The sequence below is a fragment of the Anser anser genome, assembly GCF_964211835.1.
Source record: "Anser anser genome assembly, chromosome: 12".
In the NCBI taxonomy this organism is placed as follows: Eukaryota; Metazoa; Chordata; class Aves; order Anseriformes; family Anatidae; genus Anser; species Anser anser.
The window spans coordinates 21617039-21636138 of NC_139733.1; the positions used below are offsets into that span (position 1 = coordinate 21617039).

Sequence of the window (19100 nt, forward strand, 5' to 3'; positions counted from 1 at the left end):
CTGCTTTTCCCTCTGCCCGCCTTCTGTGCCTCACCGGGGCATTGCCGTGTCCTGAAATAAAAAAAGGGCCGCCGGAAGGCTTGAATTCCAGACACTCTATCCAGCGGTGTGACATGAAGCAGATAAAGATTTCACACTGATAGCTCTGCCATCTGATAGGCACCAAATGGATGGGGCACCTCGCTATCTGAGCATCAGGGACATAAATACCCGCTTGTGCCTTAATGCAGATGACTCCAGTAGGATGCTCAGCAGTGCCTGCCTGTCCTGGCCGTGCTCTGTCTCTGTTTTGCCCACGTTGCATGTCGTACTGGCCCGCCTGATGCCTTTAGCTGCACAGTGGGGCAGTTTTTGGCCTCAGCAGGGGCGACGTGTCTGGGGGAAGGTCAGGCAGGCGTCCTTGCTGCTCATGCTGGTGCCTCATCTGACTGCTTTTAAGAGAAAGCAGCGTTAAGGTTCTGCTTAGAGTGCACATGAATTGCATCAAAAAACATTTTCACAAGGGGAAGATAGTATTTTTTTTTCGAGGGGGGGAGATAGTCTTATGAGTGGATAATGTATCAGCAGCTGTTCACAAGACCTCTTCTTTAACATGTCCGCATTTTGTTGGTGTGGGAACCTCGAGGAGACTCGGTCACAGCTGGGCTTCCTCCTTTCTGTTCTGAGCTCTTGGTCACGGAGCATCCTCTATGGTTCCTGCAGTGATGGGGCTGGGCAATCCCTAGGTATGGGAAGGTTTCGGTGCCACCAGCAGAATAGAATTCAACCCCAAAAGCCGGCTGATGTGGCGTGTACAGCTCAAACAGATGACAGCGAAAAACACATGAAAATAAGTACTTGTACTGCAAGAGTAAAATAAGTATTGAAAAGCTTTGTAGCTGCCGAACTGTCTGCTGATTTGCTTCTGTTCTAGACACGCAGTGAAGGCACATGCAAGGAACCCAACATCTGTGTCCCTGCCGCCCTGGTGGCACCTCAGCAAAGTGCAAGTGCGACTCACACGGATGTTTGCGTTTACATCCACAATGCTTTTTTTTTTTTTTTCCAAGGGATGCTAAAAAGGCTGATCCCATTTCAAACAGATTCCTGATGTGCCACATCCCTCAAAACCCGTGCCTGAGGCACCAGTTCCCCTCTCCCTTGCAGGGAAGGGAAAATCTGGTGCACAGGACAAGGTGTGACATTGTGGTGAGCAAAGAAAAAGGAGGCTGGCTTATTGGGTCCAGAAAAAATCTTCATGTATGAAGAATATACAAAATATGTTAATTACTAAAATAAATTTAACATGAACATGGGTTGAAGCCCTTTACTCCTGGAAAGAAAAGTCCAAAAATGCGTAATTTTCTCAGTATTTCAGTTTTCTAATCAAAAGATGTGCAATAAGCAAGGAATTGCTTTCTTGTAGCAGGGGTCCTGGCTTCCAAAATCCTGCAGTGGAGAAGATGAGAGGAATTGCTTTTGAGTTGTTCTGGTCATAATGACTGGAGATTAGATTATAATAAGGTCAGTCTCTGAAACATTTCACTTAAAAATCCACTTTTCTATTTGGACATACATTTTAGCTCTGTGGCATGGCATTTATGTGGAAAATGATACAAGGTAAGAGGTGGAGTGCTGTTTAGAGGAAACGTTGTAGATTATAAATAGATTAGATTCATCCGAGGGAGGAAACTTTCAGTCCCTGCTTCCAACCAGCCGTGGCTCTTTGCCAGGGCCCAGCGGCCGGACAGCCCTGCCCGTGCTGTGAGTTGGTCCTGGAGGCAGTACTGAGGTCTCATTTTCAGGCTTGCATCAAAAGAAAGGTTGAATGGAAGTTAACAGCAGTTCTAAAAAATGGTTTCCCATTTAAAAATAAAAGTTAGATGTAGCTCTGAACCACCCTGTTAGCACGTGTGCCCCTCACATGTCCTTAGTCAAGGAATAGGTAAATTTTTTTTGAGCTTGAGATTTACATCCTTTGTTTGACTCTCACATTTAACTTGCATGTTGGTGGAAAGTTATGAATGAACGCTCATGTGCTTCAAGCATCCATTGGTATTTCCAACAAATGAATGCATTTAACTAACTTAAAACATATTTACAGGAGAGCACGCTCGCTTTCCTGCAGCGCTGTGTGCTCACAGGTCCTGGATGGACGCGGTCCTTCAGCTTTGACAGCAAATGATTTTCCTGGTGGTAGGAGTACAGAACTGGGACTTCACCTGCAGCTTACAGGTAGAGCCGTACCTGCTGCGATGCTGGTATTTGTAAGGCTACCAGAGAGGGAAGTCATTTATTCCTGCTGCGCATTGCGTGGGTTTGAGCGGTGTGTGGAGCTTTATGGGCTGTGCAGGTTTCCCTCTGTGTTCTCCTGCGTGCTCTGCACCATGATGGCCTCAGAGCTGGAAAGCTACGGCAGCAGTTAAGATGGAGGAGAGACAAAACCAGCTTTAATTGGGTTTGAGAATGCTAGCTGCATTTTAAAATGTAAATCTGCAATTATCTTCTGTTCTCCACTTCGACTTGACTTCAATTTCTAACTGAAAAATTAATATCTTTGTTTTTGTTTACTGCACTGATCTATTTAGCTAATAGAAAAGAAAATTCTATTAGTGTAGGATTTTTGTTAATGTAAGGGAGCTTAAATAATTCTTATTATAATACAAAGAAATGTCATAACATTTTCAAAAATGACCAAGGTCTAGCTGCAGAAGTGCTTAACAGCGCCTCATGCTCCCTTGTAATGACAGCGTGACTGATGGCGGTAACTTCAAGCTAACTAGCTTGGTTAGGTGACTAGCTTATATATACGGTAGGTTATATTTAGGATGTTCTTCATGCTGAGAGCCTAGTACATTTCTACTGCTGACTTTAGGATTTAAGAGTAAATTTAAGTAGATAATAGCGGGGGTGCTGCTGCAGGAGGTAGGGTGCTGTCACCAGGTGCCGCTGGGCTGCTCCAGTGATTGCTGGAGCTCACTGGGGTCCCAGCTGGTTTTGGCAAATGTGTCCTCAGCTATTGAAATGTTTATGGTGTGCGGTCTCGTGCTTGGGTTAGAAATGTCAGGCTTTAGAAGTCTAACCGCTGGGAGAGCGCGCTTTTATGTGGCTAGTGGGTTAAGAAATTTTGCACAGTATGAGTTGCTGGGTGTTTGTGCAGGCTGATCAAATTGAATGCTTATCAGAACTTAAAGCAAACACCTGCATCTTTCATCACCCTAAGTGGAGCTAAGTACAGTTGCAAAGCTTCTAATTACTGGTGTGTGTGAAGTGAGGAGCTACACTGCCCTCTGCACAAGCTAGATACAGCTTGTGTGGAGGAAGGAATGCTGTTAAATCTCTAAGAAAAGAAAAAAAAAAAAAAGGCATAAACTTGTTAGTGAAAAAGTCTTTGATAAACTTACACATCTAAATTCACCTTGAATTAGATGCTTTGAGGATAAGGTCACTGTTTCTCATAAGAGGTTTTCTGTAATGTTTCTGCTTTGCAAAAAGATGCAATACTTCTCCTGAGGTACCTCCTGCCATTTTCTCTATGTCACGATGGCTCAACAATTACATTGCACTTTGCGTTCATCTTCTGGAAAGACTCAAGGTTTCAGATTCCTCAGGAACTGATGGAGACGGAACTGGTTTTAAAACTGAATTGCGGTCAGTTCCCACTAACCCACTACCTCCCTGTGGTTGTTCTCCAACCAGATCCGTGCCAGCTGTGGGGCCAGGATTAAATATCAAAGCTTGCTTCAAGTTTGGGGAAGTGCCCCAGGGTGCTGAATATTTCCATGACCTGAACATAGACTTCTGTTTTATTTCCAACAGAAATTGTTGACATTCTTTTAGTCCAATAAAAGATAGTTCTTATTAACGAATCAGATTATTCTCTGTCAAAACAATAGGTTTAACAAACAACTCAAGTTCTTTGAATGAACCGCTCAGCAATGAATGTCTGTTTTCTTTAAACATGGAAGTGTGCCTGTGTGCAGCCACTTCTGCTCATTCCCGGTTCCAGTCTCTGACGCTGTGGGAGCTTTTATCTGTTTTGCTACTGAAATCACTAATAAAGGTTGGAAGGAATCAGGAGATCACCTACACCAGCCTCCTGTTCCAAGCTGGTCAGGTTCTCAGGGACTTTTTGATCAAAGTTTTGAGCATCTCCAAGGACTCTACAGCCTGTCTGGATGTGTTGCATTTTAACAATCCATGGTAGCAAAAATAAATAAAATCTTGAGAACAAATGTAAAATTATTAAAGGGTCTAGCAGCAGGTTTTAAATTTACTGGGCTTTTATGTGATATGTGAAAAGTCCATTGTAGAGGTGCGAGGTACGCAAACCAAGCGTGGTATAAACAGAGGGGGAGTCCCTTGAAGAAGCCACTGCTCTGGCCAGCCTCAGAGAGGACACAAACACTCATGATAAAGTTCTTGTGCTGTCATCTTTAGAGTAAAATCAGGTAAATTACTGTTGATGTTAGAGTTAACATGTCTAACAATTGCCTCTGGAAAGTGCTGGTGTATATTTGTTTTCCAAAAGGCTTGTGAAGGATTTGTCTTGAATCATTTTGTTTGCCAGTAGAACAACCTGCTGCAATACCTTTTTTTTTCTGTTTGCTTTAAAATATACTTGTGGACGTAAATATGTAGGTACAACAAAGATAAACACGGAGACTCAAATTCTATAATTTCTGCTTAAATAACTTCATATAATTAGATATAGAAGCACAAAATAAGATCTAAATAGATAGTGGCAATGTGAAATTGTTAGATTGTGTATGATACAAAATTAAGTTTTCAAAGTAACTTAGGAAACTAAACTCAATTTGAGACCTAATTATTTTAACAGCTATGAAAATTTTACCCTTATGCAGTTTCCCCAAAACCAAAGAGAGAAGTTTTTCTTCTTGGCACCGATTTAATTTTATTTTGTTCTTAAACACATGAAACAGTCTAGCGGCATTAATTAGGTTTTCTGAGATGTGTATTTGCGATATGCAAAACGAAGGCTGAGTGAATAGCCAGGGAATCGGCAGCCTGTATGAGTACAAACAATGAGACATCTTTTAGACACGAGATGATTTCCCCCAGCGCTGCCAAACTCTGCACTTCAAATGCATCTCGTATAAAAGATGGCTTCCCAGGAAGCACAGTTTCCATTGAAAATCTGATTGTTCAAGCAGATTTTGTAGCATTAAAATGTGCTGATCAGAAAGTTAAATGGCTGTTTCCTGGCTTTAACTATTTATTAAAAATGGGTGCTTCTTGCAGGCTTTCAGTAGCCCAGCCACAGCTGAGAAGGCAGATTTAGCTCTGCAGGAGTCCCGTGTCAGCTGGTGCATCCTAACAGCGGCGGGTGGTGTGGTGTGTCTGCATCTGCTGGGGTAACAGCAAATAGCCAGCTCTGGCTGACTGTGCCAGAGGATAAAACAGCGAGCCAGAGGGGTACCGGCATTCGGGATGGTGTTTTTAATAGTTGTGAATGTTTCAGAGTCTGGGGTAGCTGCATACAGGTGGTATTCTCTGAAACCATAAAGTAACAGTAATTCATCTTTTAAATATTACTAATAAACCATACTTAAAATAGCTGTGCAAAAGTTCAAATTTTCCAGTTTTGCAATGTGAAGGTACTGATTGGAACAAGACCGCCTATAAATATTCAAAGCTGCTTGGGGCGCTTTAAACCTGAGCCTGGTGCACTAAATGTCCTCCTTCACCTCCCAAGGTCCAGGATTGCATTTCCTCAGTGCCAGGGTCTCAGGCTGAAATGTTGGGGAAAACTCAGTAAAAAGTCACACTGGACTACGAAATTCCAATAGCCCCAGTACCTGCCTGCGTCGTTAGGTGACTTTTTTTAGTATCAAAATCTGTGCCCGTAGCCTTTAGAAGATAGGATTTAGGCACTTCTGAAAATGTCAGCTAAGATGCACTTGGTACATTGACAGAGCTCATTTTATGGATCATCTCTTTTTCTGGAAGAAATAAAATAAATTACTGATCCTTGTCTTTAGGGGGAATCTTGTTCTATACATGGATCAATAAAAATGCATCTTTAGCAAGGAGAGGGTAGATACGATGGGCAGAAAAATTAGTCCGTTCATCAAGGACAACTTGAAAGGAGGAGGATTGTGGAGGTGTTTCAAATATTAATGTGTTGTGCCACACTTCCATGATACTAAAAGACCCTTTAGTGATAAACATTTCCAAGTTTCTACAATTTTAGTACTGCGAAAGTTATTTTTATGTAATGAAATTAACCGATGTTCAGAATTTTTGTACGTGTGCTCGTCTCAAAAGAAGTTTTGTTACATCCTGCTCCATCCATCCTTTGTGAGCATGGAACAGCGATTTAATTTCAGACCTGAAGTGTTAAGTTTTAATTTTTTTTTCCTTTGCTCAGTCTCCTGTCTAGTCATACATAAATCAGAGGAATATGAAAGAACTAGTAAAAATGTCTGTACCCTTCTAGAGCTGTAATTTGGCTCCATGAATTATTAATTATTAGACCAGTATAGCAACAGCTTTTTCAGAAGTCGGTATAAATGTAAGAGGCTCACCTTATCAGCCAGGATCTAAGCCGTGGCAGTAATGTAATTCTTACCATTTAGCACTTTGTGGTATGTTGAAAAGGAATAGGATATTAGACCATTTAAACTTTCTGAAATGTAACACAAAGTAAGGAAGCAGTGCTTTTTTTTTTTTTTTTTTTGCTCTTGCCTCTGAAATAATTTCAAAGAAATGAATACCCGTGGATTTCTCAGGGGCTCGGACTTGGGGAAACGCTGAAGCTGCTCCATTTGCGAAGCGTCACTGCGAGGGAGACCAGCGGCTCCGGGCGCTTGGAAAGTAAAGGCTTTAGCTGCTGGGGGTGCTTAGGAGAAGAGAAGTCCGTGGAGGAGGCTTGAAATTAAGCTAAAATGAGTGAAAGGTAGCATTTACCAAAGACAAAGAAATCTGGTATTGTAAGTAAAATTTTCCTTCCTAAATAATGTAGTGTTCTAATTTAGTACTGTACCGTGCGAGTCTGGTGTTAATTTCGTAGTAGCTGTGCCAGCAGCAGATCTGGGGGATGCTTAGAGAGCATGTTGTGCTCTGTAGGGGGCTGGTGAGGAGAAATAATAAATTAAAAGGGGGGAAGATAAGTATTTTTGTTTGAATGAATTCTCTGTTTGAAAAGAATCTTTAGGACTATACCAAAACTCTGTCCTTCCCAGTTATAATCCGCCTTTGGCTGTTTCAGAGTTGGGTGAAGTAGTGATTTATTGAATCACATCTTGCAAATTTAAGTGGATGTAATGGAAAATTGAAATACTTCAGCACTTTCCCAATTTGGAAATCTAATTTTAACATTTTTCGTATTTTTGCAATACTGTTTTCCATATCAAAAGTTATTTTAATAAGGAGTCTCTCTTGCAATATATCATAATCTATTTTTTTAAAATACATTTTAATTTATAAACAAATTGGGAGAGGGTAATAAGAAACTGATTAGGTCCCTTTTTGCACCGAGGTTTTAATAAGCATTATATTACAAAATTTATGTAAAGCAATATTTCAGGGAGAAATCGTAATGAAATTCTAATGTGGATTTTACCTGAGATGGTTCCGCGGGACTGAAACAGTCTCGCTGCTGCCACTTGCCTCTGATTTACAGCGGCAGCTCTGCTGCTGTCGGGCGCTGAGCAGCGTGCGGCTCCGATGAGCTGGGCAGCGCAGCTTCGGGGAGGGTACGAGCTCCTACCCCCATTCTTGCTTTCATGGTTATATATGATGGGGAAAAATTTGGTAGGTGATGCTGTGAATTAAAGTTGCTTTAATTTTCTTGCTCCTTTCCTGACTTTTATGGACTGTATCTTTGCAAAACGCTCATTTCCTAAGGGAAATTAATAACAGTCTCTTACACGATTCTGTTAAGCTGAGTATCTCCTGTACCAACAGAGTTAACTTCTTGGTCTGGGGGCATGCTCTGCTTCTGTCTGGCAGTCACCGCAAGCAGTTTGCCACCCCTCACCCTTCCTGGCTGTGTTTCGGAGGCCAGCTTTGTGCTGGGCTGATCGCCGTTCGCTGGTGGTGGAGCACGCAGGGACCTGCAAGGACAGGGCACGGGGAGAGCTCATCTTCGGCGTTCTGGGAAACTGGCAATGGTGGAGTTGGGCAAGTAGTGCCAAGGATATTCCCGCCCTGTGGAGGCTCTGGTGCATGCAGAAGGGGCGCAGCGGAACTGACCAGAACGGTGCTGGGAGGTCGTAAAAGCAATTTAAGGCTGCTCCAAGGGAGCACACCAAGGCACGTGTTGGTGAGCCTTCTGCAGAGCATCAGCTTGCAGCAGACCGATCTGCCCATAAATAACACTAAAGTTTACAGGCTTTTAAATAGATGAAAACAAATTGGGATGGCTTTTTCTCATCAGTGTTTTTAGGGGGGTGATGTTTTTCTCCTGGGAAGAGCAGTGACCCTCCCCTGGCTGCAGCAGCGGGGCTGGGCCGTGCATCGCTCCTCCAGGGTAGGGAATTGAAGGGCCAAGGCTGGGTGGGGGGCAGCTACCTGCCACCTCGATTGTGTACTACACCCAAAATAAATCCCCTTGAGAACTGCAAGAGCAGTGGTAATGGCTAGCCCGATTTCCAGCCTGCCACATGGGTGCTGCTGGCCCGGCACTGGGGCTGCATCTGCGCCAGCAGAATCGCCTTGGTGGCTGCCAAAGTAAAGTCACCGCAGTGCCTCCATCATGGACTGGGAGCCGCCAGCCTGCTGCTGGTACCCAGCCTCACTGGGCTGGGGCTGCAGTGCTGGTAATGATGCCTTTGGATATGCCCTAAGAGTTTTTTGGGGGGTCCTTGAAATTCACCTTTGTTGCCACCTTCAAATTGCTGGCCACAGCTCACTGGAAAACGTGCCCTGAGCAGCAGACGTGGGATATGGCCCTGAGCACGGGGCCAGAGCGGCCCTTTCCGTGCAATGTGGGTGAGAACTAGCAGCACAAAGATGCTTTAATCGGGGTGCGTTGCAGTCGAGTACAGGCTGGGGACATCGCTCCCCCGAAGGAGCTAAGGGAGGTTCCCGGGGCTTTGCTGCAGAACACAACGCAGGTGACACAGGTCAGCCTGGGGAGGGGTTTTAAAATGGCCAAAGAAAGGGATGGGGGCATGGCTTCGTGTTTGGTGGGAGCTCCCAGCAGCACTGCTGGAAGACCCCGAGCTGTGCTGGGAGCCCAGCGCTGCCGCTCCTGCCACGCGCAGCTCCATAGTGTGACCACCCGCCTGTCTGTCTGTCTGTCCGTCTGTCCAGCCATGGCTCACCCCAGCTGGCGCCCGCGTGCCATTTTTGCAGCTAGATTTTTGGAGGAGAAATCCATCTAAGCTGCACCCAGGGACCTGTAAGTTTGGAGATCTGAAACAGAATTAGTTTGTGCAAGGGAAGTTATCACACAGTGAAATTATTGCGCATTGAAATTACCATGCGTTGAAATGCATCTCCAAATGAAGACGTGACAAATAATTGTGCTTTGATGGCTTTTGAATCTCACAAATTAAACCTATTAGGAATGCCTTACTCAGGTTTCTGCGGTGCAGTTTGGCACAAAGAACCAGTTGTATTCGGAGAGGCAGTAACAAGTATATACTTAGGTGACAGAAAACATGACAAAATGCTTATTGCTGGAGTGGAAGTACATGAGAAAATATATGGCTATTATCCAGCTGCAAGTTTCTCAATTTAAATGCAAACAAAACAGGAAAATGAAATGCAATTTTTAGTTTAATCAACTTTCATGAGTCTTCTGGGAAGCCCAGAAGTATCTGAAAGGAGCCTCTGGGACCTGTTGGGTTTAAATATGAATTTTGAAGTCTGCTCAGTAATAAATGGTATGCTGTGTTTGGTTTAAAAATTAAGCCTTGCAAGTGACATCTGTGTTTAACTGGAAGCTGGCTGGCAGGGGGATAGGCTGGTCGAATTAGCAGCTCATTTCAGAGGTGGATTAACCCTTTCTTTTGCTAAAATTGTGCTTACAATTATTTGCCCCGTGTGTTCTACAAACAGCAAGTTAAAATCACAAACGCATCCATTATCATTATTAAAATGGAGATCAAATGTGGATGGCAGACTTAGTAAAGAGTACACAACAGGCTGCACCGAGCAGCACAGCGGAGAGAACCACAGAAACTACAGCAGAACCTGCAAAAAGTCAAAATAACTGAAAATGGCAGGTAGCTTCTCTGCACATAAAATCATTTATTGGGCAGAGGGGGAATGATCTAAGAATGATTTTGCATATCACAGCATCGAATACTTGATCTGTGGAGACATTAGAGGTATAAGAAAATATTTAAAGTTTGTGTTTTAAATGTATAGGATATATCCCGTATGTAGGGTGCTGTAAGAACTGCTGGAGTGCAAAAGGTATAGCAAAATCATTTCTTGTTCCTCCCCCAGTCCCTGACCCTGGGAGGGGCCGGGATATTTCTGCATTGACGTCCTTACTGTTACACTTCTCCCGAGACCAATTACAAAGGTTCACAAGGTTGTTTTTATTTTCCTTGCTCTTGATGCCTTTTTAATGAGGCCTCCTAGTAAACAGCAAGCATTATGCTTTCCTGTTGTATTCCTGTCTGCCGCCTTTAAACATTTATCACTAATACATGTGGGAAATGATTTATAAATTAAATATTAGGAAAATGTACTTTTAAAAAACAGAAGTAGTTAGGGGGGATATTTTATAATTGTCATTGGGGGAGTGGGAGAGGAAGTCGGGCCAATATTTTGCTAATGGAAGCACAGTGAAAGGGACTGGTAAAGCATCACTGTGGTTTCATGTAATAAATAGAGATAATAGATGCATGGAGTTCTCAGTGCACATATCTGGGTCTGTGGCTTAGAGTAATAAAATCTGAATGCAAAAAAAAAAAGGCAGCTGTGCAGAGCCATGCCCGCCTGTCCCTGTCCTTGCTCTGGCACGTTCTCTCCACTGCTTTGCTGCTTCAGCCACTGGGTCTCCAGGTTCAAGTGGTCCTTGCGAAATATTCTCTAAGCACCAGCTAATCAAGCCTAATGATGCAGTTGTTTTGGAGCTGAAACATGAGTGGTAGAGCCCTGTATGGAGTCAATCCATCATGCTAAATGCTCTCGTGTTGGGATGCTGCCTGCTGCAACGTTGCTCTTGCTGCATTAGGGATTCCCAAGTACAAATTCCGTAATGACTTAATGATGTTGCATCTTGTTACTGAATTTTATTCCTTCACTTGCTGCTTAGTTCATACATAAGCAAATGCTCTTTCTGTTTAAATTATGAATGAACCTGCTGTTGGACAAGGCAGTTTTCACTGGAGCACCTGTTTTGCTCTTTCATGCTTTGGTGCCAGACTTGCAGTAAGGCTAACGGCGAGCAAAGACAAATCTGTTTTTTGACAAAAGTCTTCGCATTTGGCTGCCCTGCAGCAGGCTGTTGTCTCTTCTTCAAGAGGCTGCTGTGACCCCATGGTCGCTTCTTAGCGGATGTCCGTGCTGGTTCTGTCGGCAGGCTTGGACAGCATGACTCATGTCACGTCTGTAGTAGTTCGGGGTGGGGAGGGAAATAGATGAATACATCGATAAAGTTCATCTATATGTGTGTGTATATATGCATGTATGCAGTTGTTCCAGTAAAAGGCACACTTGTGGCAGGCTTGGAGAGGTCTTTTTGCTAGCACAGTGGGTTTCTTGTGTGCCCCTGGAAGGCTTGGGGGGGTCCTGGTGCCTCTCCTGGTGGCACTGCTCACCCCTCACTGGTGGGGGGCCAGTGACTCCTTTTTCTAAAAAGCGTTCCGAGAGCATGAAACATTACTTTGATCATTTTCATCTTTTATCTTTAAGTAGCTGATTTCATTCTCTTCTGTGAGCAGTCATCTCAGATAGCTAATCAAGCTGCATAATAATGAAAAGGTCAAAACAAAGTAGGGAGCTACCACTATTCGCGGCAAAGGCTGGGCTTGGCTTTCAGAGGGGTGCCAACCATTGTCAGAGCAGACATTTATCTTTATTTTTCAAAAAGAAATGAGGTTACCATTTTTCCTGGCCTTTTTGCTATAAAGTCGTGTTGTCACCTATGGATGTTGTTGTGAGAAAAATAAGAAGAGTGTGGAGCTGACATCTCTTGTGAGGAAAAATTACCCCAGGAACGCAGAGGTCCCTAATTAAATCGGAGTAATGGCAGACTTTGGGCAGCAAGGGGAGCATGCCCAGCAGTTGCTATTCATTCTCCAGATGATGGTAACAGCTGCACCAGAATGTAAACCAGGTTTCTCTTCAAATTGCCTTGCATGAGTAAAGAGCATGCCACTGAATTCATTCAACCTCGACACATCAGTGAAAATAGAGAATGATAGGAAATTAATCCTTTCTTGATGGTTTTAAGATGATAATGCTCCATAGTTATCCTCTCAAACCAAATTTGGAAGATCTTTCATTCATCTCCTCTCCTGCAGGCTTGCACGGGGGATTGCAGAGCTGGTGCTTGGTGGAGGCTGAAGCCGGGATGGGGCTGCTGGAGCGGGTGCTGCTCTGAAAAGTTCTTAAAACTTCAGTTTTCGTAATGAAAAGTGACTTGGGCGATGAGGAGTTTTCCATGTTCTTTCAATGAGCTGTGGGGGTTTGGCAGTTGGTGGGATTGGCTTGTTCTCCGTGCTGATGGTGGCATTTATTTTAGAAGGCCAATCATTTATTTCTCGGTTCTGTTGCGTGGGATTTATTTTTAGTGTAACTAATCAAATGAGTATAGAACTAGAATAGCATGGGTGAATCAAACGAACCTTTACAGGAGTGGAAGTTTGATTTATTAAGTAGAATTGTAATTCAACCTGAAGAATTTGATTGCCCTCATACCCACTAATCCTTTTTTTTTTTTTGAGATCAATTTGCCCCAAAGATCTGTACATAGGCTGCTTTTTTTTGGCTGTCGTTTTCCTCAAGACCTTGAAATGGTATAAAAGATGAGCTCCAGCTGTTTCTCACTGTGTGGTGTTTTCTGATGCTCAGATTGCTGGATTTTAGCCTTCTCAGTTTGTTCCAGAGTAAGTATTACTCAGTAGTTATTGCTACAGGAACATTGATTTTAATTTTACCAAAATAAGTACATTGAAATGTTTGCATGTTATTTATTACCAACTGTTGTGTTAGCATTGGAGATGTGGTTTTATTTATTTCTGGGTATGGCATAATTAATTTTGTATGCTTATCTGAGACTTTCTTGCCAGTTATTCATAGCCTGACTTTGTCTGCAATCTTCAGACTATTTACTGTGTGATGTGAAATATTTGTGTGTTCTTGCATTAAGATTTAGAATTACGAAACTGTCTTCTGGTATTTATAGCGGCCGGCTGCAGCAGGAGGCAGCTCACCTCTTATCCCCGGCAGCAGCAGAGGCATCGGGAGGCTCGGCATTACCCACATAGGGGAACTGGGTCTCGTTCAGATCCGGGCTGGCTTGGATCATCTTTGCGCATATAAAAAGCACGGCATTGATCAGCTGAGCAGTGCCTCAGCTCCCCAGCCAATTGTTTCGTGACTCTGTGGGTCTGAATATGAAAAAATGTTTTTCTGCGTGTGTGGCAAAATGCATAATTATTTTACATAGACCCCTGCTGAGAAATTTCTGGGGAGGTTGAGGAGTTGTGTGAAGTGTTTGTACTTTCCTGGGAGGTTCCCCATTGCGGCATGGTAGCAATAAATTCCAGATGAACCAGGATGAAATGGTGTCAGATTTATCTGGCGTAGCTCTGGCACCTAGCCCTTACGTCCCTGTCCTCCTGCCCGGCCTCCTGTGCTTGAACCCATCCACTCCTGCTCTCAGCGTGCATTTTTCAGGTTTGTCAACAGGCTTAATGGCAAGAACATGGTGGCTTTTCAGACAGTATTAAGTAGTTTCCAAAAATAGTTTGAATTAGGTATAATCAAATTTATACAGGTGGGTGTTTTGAGCAACTGCTCACATCTGTTTAAAGGAGAAAAACTGCAGTGTATTGGTGCTTTGAGGTTTCTTTATAATGGCCCCTTGATAAATATTCTGCTCAAACTGAAATACAGATCGTGTGGAGACAGCAAAAGATGTTGTGCTGCCTCTTGGCCGCTACATCTGATTACAGTTTAGACTGAATTTTACAGTAGCTTGCAATAATCGTTCAGTTTACTCAGTTTCTGCAGAGATATCAACCACTTAAATATTCCTGAGTTTCTCAAAAACGTTGGAGATCCCTCTCCAAGGATTTTCAAAGGAGCAAAAACCCTAGCTCGCAGTTAAGTATTTGTCTCCTTTTTTTGGCCCATGTTTGTCATATCCAGAAAATGCAGAAATAAAATGCAAAACAAGGAAATTGATTTTTATTTATTTATTTTTCTCTTTAAAAGCCTGGGACTGAACGTAATGCTACTCAGCCTCTGTCCCTGGCAGACGTCGTCATCTCCTTCCCAATGAGGTGTATCTTGGTGGGAGAGTGCCCGAGCACACGGCTGCTGTGGAATGACAGACAGACAATTGTCTGTCTTGCTGCCCGGGGCTGCCAAACCTCGACAAAATGGTGAAATCTCCAAGGAGTCCAATTTCATGACATTCAAACCCGGAGGGGTTTGGCTAACTTTGGCTCCAGCTGGGCCCACAGGGGGTGTCCATCACAAACGATTACTGTCTTCAGTTGCTGATCGATGTAATGAGATGGGATACAGCAAAGGGTGTCCCATGGCTGGGCACAGCTAAGGGGGAAGGCAAATTTGTCCAGATAAGTGCCTCAAAAGAGATTTTGTGAGTAAAATGGACAAATAAACCTCAAAAGGACAGAAAACAGCAAATAAACCCTATTCCATTTTAGTGCTTTCCCTGCAGAGACGGGGAGAGACGTGCTTTGGAGCTTCATGCTACTGTTTTCAATAATATGCCTGGGGCAAGAAAAGACTGTTAAATTACATTTTTTTTTTTTCCCCTCTGCTTCGGGATTTCTTCACAAATCCAAAACATTGGTTGTTTTCTGTATGCTTGTTTGGTTTCCTGCAATTAGAAACTGTAGCTAGATTTCATGGCAGTTGGAGTTGGTTGATCATGTAGGAGTAGCGAGAAGAGATTTGTTGGTATGTGTTTTCCCTTGCTTTCATTCATTCTGTTTTCCTGAAATGAAACTTGATGAGATATTTGGAGCTGATATTCTAGTTCTTCTAGGCTGAGCCAGTTGCCACCTGCTAGGATTTTCCTACCTGGCTTTTCGCTATGCTTTGGATATCAGAAACGAGAAAAACGATACCCAACAGGGGACGACCAGTTGTTGTTTTACCTCCTGCCCCAAGGCTGTTGGCTGGGGGAGATCTTGAAGCAGCTTGCACAGGAGTGTGCAGGGGCTTCGTGAAGGATGCTCTCCCACCCAAACAATGCTTGCATCTTCATAATATTTAAAATAACTTGTCTGGTATTAAATGGCAGTGTGTGTGCTAAGCAATAGTTTCAGCTCACATAAATATTACCACTTGGAAGGATTTTCCTTCTGACATTTCTTTATAACTGCATTTCAAAGCCTTCTTACTGAGGAGGTTATTCTGATGATTTTTTTTTCTCTAAATAAACTCTTTTTGAAAAACAGATCCCTCCTAAGGGCAGTCAAGTGTCAAACAAGTTACGGATGGTGTCAGCTGCATGTGGGAGCACACGCTCCATTTATTCATTACAGCTGTGAAAGCTTAGCTGTGCAAATGTCAAGTGTTGGTTGTGTACCTGTCACTTCGGAGCTTTTAATGAACGCTGATCACGTTCATCCAGATGTTTATTTGAATAAAGTGAATGCAAAGTAATTTTTTGAAAACAGTGCGAAGTTTTGTTTTTTTTTGCAGTATTAGGATGAATCTTAAGAGACTTATCCTTTCCAGTGAGCAGTATGTATAGCTTCCAATAATTCCCATCTCTGAAGAATTATTGCTCAGTGGAAAAGGGATTTGCACATTCGCTTCGGTCATCTCACAAAGATCAATTTAAACTTTTTTATCAGCATACTATAACTTTTTTAAAATCATGTAAGAAATTTAGTTCCAGAGACCTTATCCTCAATAACACATCTTTTTCTTTAAGCAATCCCTTTTATACCTTGAGGAAAACAAACATTTTTCACAAACAAACATGCTCTTCGGCTCTTCTTGCAGAACTTTGCAGTGTAATTGGGGAAATAATGCTTATCTCTGATTCTTTGAGCGAATGCTTTGGCCATCCGGATTTCTTTTGCTGCTTAAAACTGTTTTAAGTGGTAGAAAATGCAGAGCATAGAAATGTTGCATAGCCAAATTCGAGCCAAGACTGCTGGATCAGCAGAGCCCGTGCCCTGGAGCGCTGGGAGCAGGCTATTGGGCATCCAGCGAGAAAGCCCCACAGCTGGGTCCTCCTTTAAGAGCTCTTCCCTCCTCTGTATGGCAGGGTTTGCACATATTCTGTAAGGCATACATCAGAAACCATGGCGTGGTGATGAAGATAATGTGCGGTCTTTTGGGAAACCCATAATCAACAAATAATTTTCAGGAATCCCACAGGAAGGAGTCTATTATGGGGCCTAAAACTGCTGTGCTCCTTTCCTAAAGCCTGCTTCATTATCCATTTCTGCTTGGGCTGTTTCAGAGAAAATACTTAAAATAGATGTAGATATGGCAGAATATATTGTGGAAGCTTGCATTCTTTATTGTATTGCAGTCACGGAAAAGAAAAGCCCATAAATAAATCTTTTTAAATGAATTTATTGCAAGTTGTGTAACTGAAAGAAACTGCATGTCTGCAGAAGTGGGAAAAATGTTTTATAGGTTGATCTTAATAAAAACTTTCCAATGTTTGTTTTAAGCCAAGGGCTCAAGTGAAGTCTGTAGCCAAATAAATTGATCTGCAGGCTCTGCATTTGTGACGGCCATATTAAAAAGAAATCCATAGGTCATTACAGCAAGAATAAAGCTAATACTATTAGCTTAGGAGTCACTCTTAAATGTTATTTACATAATGATCTTGTAAGGTGCTGAGCTTTCATAACTGACTTGTGTGTTTGATGGTAGAAAACTTATAGGTGGTTTCCTTTATTCAGGGACTAAGAGTTGAATGTGATGCTTTAAGCTTTTTTCCTATTTTTTTCCCAAATCATTTTAACAGTAACCTTTTGAATTTGAGCTGGCTTGGAATTTGCAGAAGATGGAATATCTAATGGCAATCAGATGATAATCCTAATTATCTAACTTCATACTGGCAGTATCTAGTGCATTTATACTCTGATAGGGTCAGAGCTATGACCAGAATTTTGTCAAATTTTGTCCTTTTCCTTTGAAGAAATGGGTTTTTAGGCTTTTTTTTTGTGAGCTAACTTGCTCTCCAGGGAGCAAATCAGCAAATAATTTATTCAGTGAAAATTCCTGACAATTTTAAAGTGAGAATAAATATTTCTATGATCCTTGTAGTTTATAAAACTTGAAATCTACCCACAGATATTCTCCTCTTTAAAATGCTGCAGTGTGGTGTAAGGCTGAAAGCTGATAGCCAGCAAGTTTTTTTTTTTTCCCCCTAAGAGCTCTTCAAAAAGGTTCTTCAAAAATTAATTTCGGCTTTTCTGTAGTTTTGAATTATTTTACAGTGCATTGTATTTAGGTTAAAGGACAGGAAGGATGAAGAATTGCCTTTTTTTGAGGTGGTTTTGGCTTTTTATTTAACAAAAAATCCAAAGGAGTCCTCCTCCTTCTGTAGTCTTTGCTGCTTATACTTTACACATAAGAGAACTTAAAGCGGTAAATGTGTTCTAATATTTTACTTAAAATAATTGTGGTTTGAGACCAAAATGTTTTCACTGAAGCCTGGGAGCACAGTCCCCTCTGCAGGGCAGGACTCTGAATGTGCGCTAGCTCCAGCACAGGTCCTGGTGTAAACAGCACCTTCTGTTTTGGCCCTTCAGTTAAAATGCCGGTGAAATAAGCCAGCAAGCAGGGAGAGGACGGCACTTTCTCAGGGATGTGGAATTTCTTGCTGCTGTTTCCTTGTTTTCGTATATTCTTCGTTCTTTCGTATTCCTCTCCCACTGCTCGATGGTGTTTAACCTCCTGATGTATTCCAGGTCTTCCGAAGCAAGGCAGCCCCGAGTGAAGCTGTGCACACAGCAGCTCCACGCTCTTGTCTCTGTGCTGCTTTACACGGGATAACTCCTTCAGCGGTCACTTCATGGTCTCTCATTGCAGGATTTAAAAATTAAAGCGGTATTTGCAAATTAAAGTGATCTTTTAGAAGCGCTATTTAACAGATTTTCCAAGGCACTGGTTCAAGGAAAACCTCGCTAGCTGGACAGCTGGGGAAGATAGATGGGTTTTGTCTCCTGCGTTAGCGGAGCTGATTAGCGATTTTGTCACCACAGAAGCCCCCCGGGCTCAGGCTGCTGGTGGCTGGGTGCTTTTGTATTCTGCTCCTCTGCAGGCCCGGGTCCCTCCAGTGCTTATAGCGAGAGGCAGAGAGGAATATTAAATGTCTATAAGTGAGTCAAGTCACATATGGAGTGTTCAACACACGGCACTCTCTTTTACAGTAAGCCTGGTTATTATATAAAATAAAAGTGTGTATTCTGTCCAGTTTTCCCCATAAGGTTGGGGGGGAGACAAAGATCAATCATTGATAAAGATAGCCCATGGCAGCGGGTAGATGAGATTGTCAAGTCAAGTGAGAAGGCAATAAAGCACACAAATATTAAAATATTTTGATTCTTAGAGGCTTCTACTTATAATCTTCAATTTCTGCAGCCGGAGGCTCCTGGTTCATCTGCAGCCCAGAGACAGCTCAGACCTTACACGCACTCCTTAATGCCATGTGTTCATTTGTGGAAAACAGGTGTACAGGAACGAGCCTGTGGAGGAGGCTAACCTCTTCCTCTGTGTGCTAAGTGAGAGGAAGAGCCTCCAGCAGCAAGTAAATGAAATTATTGATTATGAATACAATAATACTCAAATATTAAATAATATTTGATTCTTGAGGGTTTTATTCATGTTTAGTTTCTAAACATTTTGGTCAGCTGTTGTAATCTGAGATTTGCAGCATGCAGAACCTGCTCACCTGCTGCTGAACAGCATTTACAGCAAGGGCTTTAAAGAAGAAAAGTTCCAGTGTCGTCTTTGTGTGAGAA

The 19100-nt window shown here is 42.6% G+C and overlaps 1 protein-coding gene across 4 annotated transcripts in view; it reads left to right on the plus strand.

Moving 5' to 3' along the window:
• The window catches only part of LOC310880372 (contactin-4), a 300385-nt gene that overhangs the window by 92467 nt on the left and 188818 nt on the right, over positions 1 to 19100 (plus strand). The window contains exon 1 of one of the 4 annotated variants that reach the window (XM_083796074.1): positions 6783 to 6932. The exons of the other annotated variants lie outside the window; for them this stretch is intronic. The gene's annotated coding sequence lies outside the window, so the exon portion shown is untranslated. Of the gene's footprint in view, positions 1 to 6782; positions 6933 to 19100 lie in introns of those variants that run through there. 4 annotated transcript variants of the gene reach the window in all.